We start from the raw sequence: 6,959 nt of genomic DNA on the forward strand, positions 1-6,959 counted from the left end.
GTTGGATCATTCGGGCCACTATTCCAATCCGATTTTTAGAACTATGCTTATAACACTGCCATTATGTTCAGTTAGTACTAATTAAATCAACTTGCTTCTAAGTAACTGTTACAAAAGAGAAAAACAATTAACTAACTGCTATAAGAGGAAATTAGTAAACTAATTGCTGTAAAGGGAAATTAACAAACTATCTGAAAACTATGAGTCTATGACATAGTTTGAGAGGACTTGATAAGAAAGGGTATAACTTTATAAAATATGTACAAAATGAATGCAAATTAAATTTTAATAGTAGTTTCTTAAAATTTTAACAAAGATTGAAGATAAAAATAATGTTTTATCCAATAAATTAAGGCAATAAATATTATTTTAATTATAAATAAATTACTATTTTAATTTAAAAAATTTAACTTTTGACAAAATATTGTTTGAGAAAAAAAAAGATATTTTAATTGTTTAAAAATAATACTAATTTGGCAAAATGTAATATTTTTTTATGGGTAGAAAATAACTTAAGCATTTAGACCAAACTTTTTCTTGGAATATTTGAAAATACATAAAAAAGAGAAAATAATTTGATTTTTAGATATTTTTTCAATTTTTTAATTATTTTGCCCAAAAGGGTTACCAAAAATAAAATTTACTTAATGTAAAATTATCAAATTTAACGAATGAAGACTTGTAAAAATTGTTTGAAATTTTTTATATATAAAAACCTTTTTAGTGTAATGTTCTAAAATGAGATTTCTCGCTAAAATCCAGAAATATGAAAATAAACTTCTGGCATCTTGTGAGATTTTTCTTAAAAAAAGCTTGAAATTTTCTTAGTTCTGTTGTGATAAACATGATGATGTGGATGACCATTTAATACATGAGTGACTGATTTTTTCTATGAAAAAGTGAAGCTCCCAAGTTAAATTGAGAATTAATGAAGTTTAAAAATTCAAAACTTCACTCATGTATAAATAGAGGCTTAAGCCTCAGACAATATCATCAATAACAACGTTCTCTCTCTTATGTTCTCTTTCTTTATTTTACAAGTATTTTAAATACTTCATTCTCTTACTCTTTATATATAATATTAGTAAATATATTAATTATCTCTATTATATTGAGATAGTAATTGTGGTGAATATTGTTATCTAATTATTCTTCCTTATTTTATATTACCTCTTATTTATTTATTTATTTAGTTATTTTACAACACGTTATCAGCATGAAATTCTAACGAAATTTTAGGAAGACTCCAGGTAACAAATTTTTATTATGTTGAAGCTCTCATCTTAAATTTAATACTCTAGATATTTTTCGAAATAATTATTTATCATGGATATAGATGTTGAAATCCAAATTGATTCAATGGATTTTGGAGATACCATTAAGGCTGAAAATAATACATCCCAAAAGGATAAAGCCAAAGCCATAATTTTTCTTCGTCATCATCTTGACGTATGATTGAAAAATGAATATCCCATATTAAAAGATCCTGCAGATTTGTGGAAAGACCTTGAAAAAAGGTACAATCATCAAAAGACGGTGATACTTCTTCAAGTCCGATATGTTAGAGAAAACTTTCTCGACCTTCTATGCCTCGAATGTGCTCCTGCAGCAGTAGTATCGAGAAAAAAATTTAATTTTTTTTGAGCTAATCTCTTGCTTTCCTGTTGCTGAACGCAACAATGAGTTGCTCTTAAGAAATCATGAAGCGCGCCCAGCTGGCGCCACCCCATTTTCTAAAGCAAATACGGCAAATTATAACCCCGGAAGAGGTAAATGGCAAGATTTTGATAATAAGAAAAATTATGAAAGGAAAAGAAATTATGTTCACAAGAAAAGATCTCACCAGAAGTGGGATAAAGAAAGAAAGAATGGGCAAAGTATATCAATTGAGGATAAATGTTTCCGTTGTGGAGGAAAGGGCCATTGGTCACGTACCTGTCGTACCCCAAGGCACCTAGTTGATCTTTATCAAGTATCCTTGAAAAAGATGACAAAGGAAAGGAAACAAATTTTATTTCAAATGATGAAAATTTCACCATTCATTAATATGTATCTAATTTCTTTAAGGATTCTGAAGGAAATATTGGCTATTTGATCAATGATGGAATAGTTTGATATATGTATGTATTTGTTAAGTATTCATGTGAATAATTTTACTGTGCTTGTAATTCTACTCATTTTATTATTATTATCATTTGTTTTTGAAGAAAAATGGTAAGGACATATTCTGAAGATATTTGCCATGCGGATAGTGTAAGTTCACACACTATTCTTAAAAGTACTATATATTTTATCCATCTTGTGCCAAAAAAAGAATATGTTAATACTATTATTGGCTCAGACAATGTGATAGAAGGCTCTAGAAGAGCTACAATTTTGTTTCCTAGAGGAACAAATTTTATAATAAATAACGCACTATTGTCTACCAAGTCTCTAAGAAACTTGTTGAGTTTCAAAGATATTCGCCGAAATGGATATCATATTGAGACTATGAATGAGGAAAGTCATGAGTACTTATGTATCACAACTCATGATTCAAATAAAAAGGTTATATTAGAAAAGTTGCCCTCACTTTCATCTGAGTTATATTATACCAAGATTAGTGCAATTGAATCACATGCCAAACCAGAAGTTTACCAGCCCAAATGAATTCATAACTTGGAATGATAGATTGGGTCATCCGGGAACAACCATGATGAGGAGAATTATTGAAAATTCTTATGGACATTCACTAAAGAACCAGAAGATTATTAAATCTAGTAAATTTTGTTGTGCTGCATGTTCTCAAGGGAAGTTAATTTTAAAGCCATCACCAGTAAAGTCCAAGTTTTTTATGCTTATTATATGGCCAATGGAATAAATGTTGAACATCCAGTAGCTTATGTTCACACACAAAATGGATTAGCAGAATCACTGATTAAGCACCTCCAATTAATTGCTAGACCCTTGCTTATGAGAACAAATCTCCCAACCTCGGTTTGGGGGCATGCTATTTTACATGCCGTATCACTTATTCGTTTGAGGCCAACGAGTTACCATCAGTTCTCTCCTATGCAATTAGCTTTTGGCCAGCAGCCAAATGTTTCCCATTTAAGAATATTTGGGTGTGCGATATATGTTCCCATTGCACCACCTAATCGCACCAAAATGGGACCCCAAAGAAAATTGGGGATATATGTTGGATATGATTCTCCCTCTATAGTGAGGTATCTTGAAATATAAACTGGAGATGTATTTAAAGCCCGGTTTGTGGATTGTCATTTTGATGAATCAAAATTTTCAACATTAGGGGGAGAGAATAAACTTCCTGAAAAGGAACTTAGCTGGAATGCATCATCGTTGATGCATTTAGATCCTCGATCAGGGCAATGTGAAATAGAAGTTCAAAAGATTATACATTTGCAAAGAATAGCGAATGAATTGCCTGATGCATTTACCGATACAAAGAGGATAACTAAATCTTATATACCAGTAGAAAATGCCCCAATTCGAATTGATGTCCCAGTAGGACAAGTAGCCACTGAAGTAAATTCACGCCAGAAGCGTGGCAGGCCTGTCGGTTCCAAAGACAAAAATCTTCGAAAAAGAAAAGAAGTAAATACGATTCCTGTTGAAAAAAACATAGCAAAGACACATGCAGTTGTCCAAAATTATGATATAGTTTTAACGCCAGAAGACGTTCAGGTACCTGAAAATTGTGAAAATGACGAGATCTCGATAAATTATGTCTTTACAGGAGAGAAATGAGACCGAAATAAGACAATTGTCAATGAAATATTTGCATATAATGTGGCATTAAATATCATGCATGAAAGTAAGGATCTTGAGCCAAGATCAATCGAAGAATGTCGACAAAGGAATGATTGGCCAAAATGGAAAAAAGCCATGAAGGCTGAATTAGACTCACTTGCAAAACGTGAAGTCTTTGGACCTGTAGTCCGTACCCCAGAAGATGTAAAACATGTTGGATACCGATGGGTATTTGTGAGAAAATGAAATAAGAAAAATGAAGTTGTGCGCTACAAAACCCGACTTGTGGCACAAGGTTTTTCACAAAGGCCCGGTATAGATTATGAAGAAACGTATTTTCTTGTAGTGGATGCGATAACATTGCATTATTTGGTCAGTTTATCTACATATCATAAACTGCATATGCATTTAATGGATGTGGTAACAGCCTACTTATATGGCTCATTAGATCAGGATATCTATATGAAAGTCCCTGAAGGACTAAAGATATCTAAACCAACCAATGAATATTCGCAAGGGTTATACTCAGTCAAATTGCAAAGATCTTTATATGGTCTAAAGCAATCTGGACGAATGTGGTATAATCGTCTTACTGAGTATCTGGCCAAAAATGAATTCAAAAATGATGATATTTTTCCCTGTGTTTTCATAAAGAAAACTGCATCTGGATTCATTATAATTACTGTGTACGTTGATGATTTAAATATCATTAGAACTCCTGTAGAGATTCCAACAATTATAAAAACTCTAAAAGAAGAGTTTGAGATGAAAGATCTTGAAAAGACTAAATTTTGCCTCGGCCTGCAGATCGAGCATACAAAAGGTAGGATCTTTATTCATCAAACAACATACACAAAAAAGATCTTGAAAAAATTTTATATGGATAAGTCACATCCATTAAGCACTCCAATGACCGTAAGATCTTTAGATGTGGAAAATGATCAATTCCGTCCTAAGGAAGAAAATGAAAATATCCTTGATCCTGAAGTACCATATCTTAGTGCCATTGGAGCGCTAATGTATCTTGCTAATAATACATGACCTGACATATCATTCGAAGTGAATTTACTAGCAAGGTATAGTTCTTCTCCAACCAGAAGACATTGGAGTGGAATCAAGAAAATCTTTTAATATATTCATGGAACGGTTGATATGGGATTGTTTTATCTCTATGGATCCAAGTCACAATCAGTTGGCTATGCAGATGCTGGATACTTGTCTGATCCACATAAAAGGATATCTCAAACAGGATACATGTTCACATATGGTGGTACAGCTATATTATGGAGGTCCACGAAACAGACAATAGCAGCAACTTCCTCTAATGATGTCGAAATACTAGCGATTCATGAAGCTAGTCGCGAGTGTTTTTGGCTCAGGAGTCTGATCCAATATATTCTATCATCATGTGGACTGATTGATCATAAGATAGCTCCAACTGTCTTGTTTGAAGATAATACAGCATGCATTGCTCAACTTAAATGCGGGTACATCAAAGGTGATAGAACAAAGCATATTTCTCCCAAATTCTTCTTCACTCATGATCTTCAAAATCAAGGGACAATTGATATCCAACAGATCTGCTCAAGTGATAATCTGGCAGATTTATTTACAAAATCACTCCCAAAATCCTCCTTTGAAAGATTGGTACATGAGATTGGGATGTGCCGATTTTGAGACATTAAATGATGTCGGCAAGAGGGAGAGACTGTACTCTTTTTCCCTTGGTCAGGTTTTTTTCCATTGGATTTTTCTTGACAATGTTTTTAATGAGGCAGTCCCCATCACTAAAGGATATTATACGCTTTTTTCTTCACTAAGGTTTTTTTTCCACTGAATTTTTATTTGGTAATATTTTAACGAGGCAATAATTCTAAATAGTCATCCAAGAGGGAGTGTTGTGATAAACATGATGATGTGGATGACCATTCAATACATGGGCGGCTGATTTTTCCTATGAAAGAGTGAAGCTCCCAAGTTACATTGAGAATTAATGAAGTTTGAAAATTCAAAGCTTCACTCGTGTATAAATAGAAGCTTAAGCCTCAGACAATATCATCAATAAGAACGTTCTCTCTTATATTCTCTTTTTTTATTTTACAAGTATTTTAAATACTTCATTCTTTTATTCTTTATATATAATATTAGTAAATATATTAATTATCTCTATTATATTGAGATAGTAATTATGGTGAATATTGTTATCTAATTATTCTTCCTTATTTATTTATTTAGTTATTTTACAACAAGTTTTAATGTGGCCAAATCCACCACATGCCCATCCCAAAAATGTTTCTCCATTTTTTTCGGTAGATTGAATTTGAAAAGAAAGTTTTTTTCGACCTTCAAAAAAGAATTCTTTATTTTTTTTTTAATTCCACAACATGTATATCTTTTATAATAATCACTAATTTTTTGAAATTTATTCCATTATTTTTTTTTGACTAAATTTATTCCATTTGAAAATCATATTTCTAGCGGTTTTTTAAAATATTTTTTTGAGTATTTTGTTGTATTTTGTTAAATTAAGGGTAGGACAAAAAACGAGTCAAATTAGTTTATAAGCCAACTCAAACTTGACTCGTTAATAATTCGATAAACTAAATTCTTGAGCTAGAGAGCCAAATTTAAGCCTGAAATTTAATTTATAAATTAAATGAGTTGAGATTGAGTTTGGATAAACTCAACTCATTAACTGGTGAACTAATTCGATTATATATATTTATATTTAATCTATATTTTTAATATTATATATATATACATATAAAATAGTAATATATAATTATATGTATTAATGATCTTAATTATTTAAAATTTTATATTTAATTTTTATATACAACTTTAATGTTGAACATAAATAAAAAATTTATAATTTATTGATAGATAAAAAATATATAAAATTGATCTTTTTAGATTCTTTTAAAATATATAAGTTATAATTTATTGATATAAAATTATAAATTATGTTCGTATTATTTGAGCTAACTCGTGAGTTCGAGCCGGCTCGTAAGTTTTTGGTAAATCGAGCTTGAGTTTAAAATATAGACTCAATTATTAATGAGTCGAGTTATGAGTTATAAATTGAGCTTAAACTTGGTCTAACTTGACTTAACTCGACTCACTTTCACTTTCAGCCCTTAATCAAAATACTTTTTTTTTCCTCCAAAAATTATCTAAAAAAAGATTTTTTTTTTTTTTTTTTTTTACAC

This window comes from Arachis duranensis, chromosome 5, assembly GCF_000817695.3.
Source record: "Arachis duranensis cultivar V14167 chromosome 5, aradu.V14167.gnm2.J7QH, whole genome shotgun sequence".
Classification (NCBI taxonomy): Eukaryota; Viridiplantae; Streptophyta; class Magnoliopsida; order Fabales; family Fabaceae; genus Arachis; species Arachis duranensis.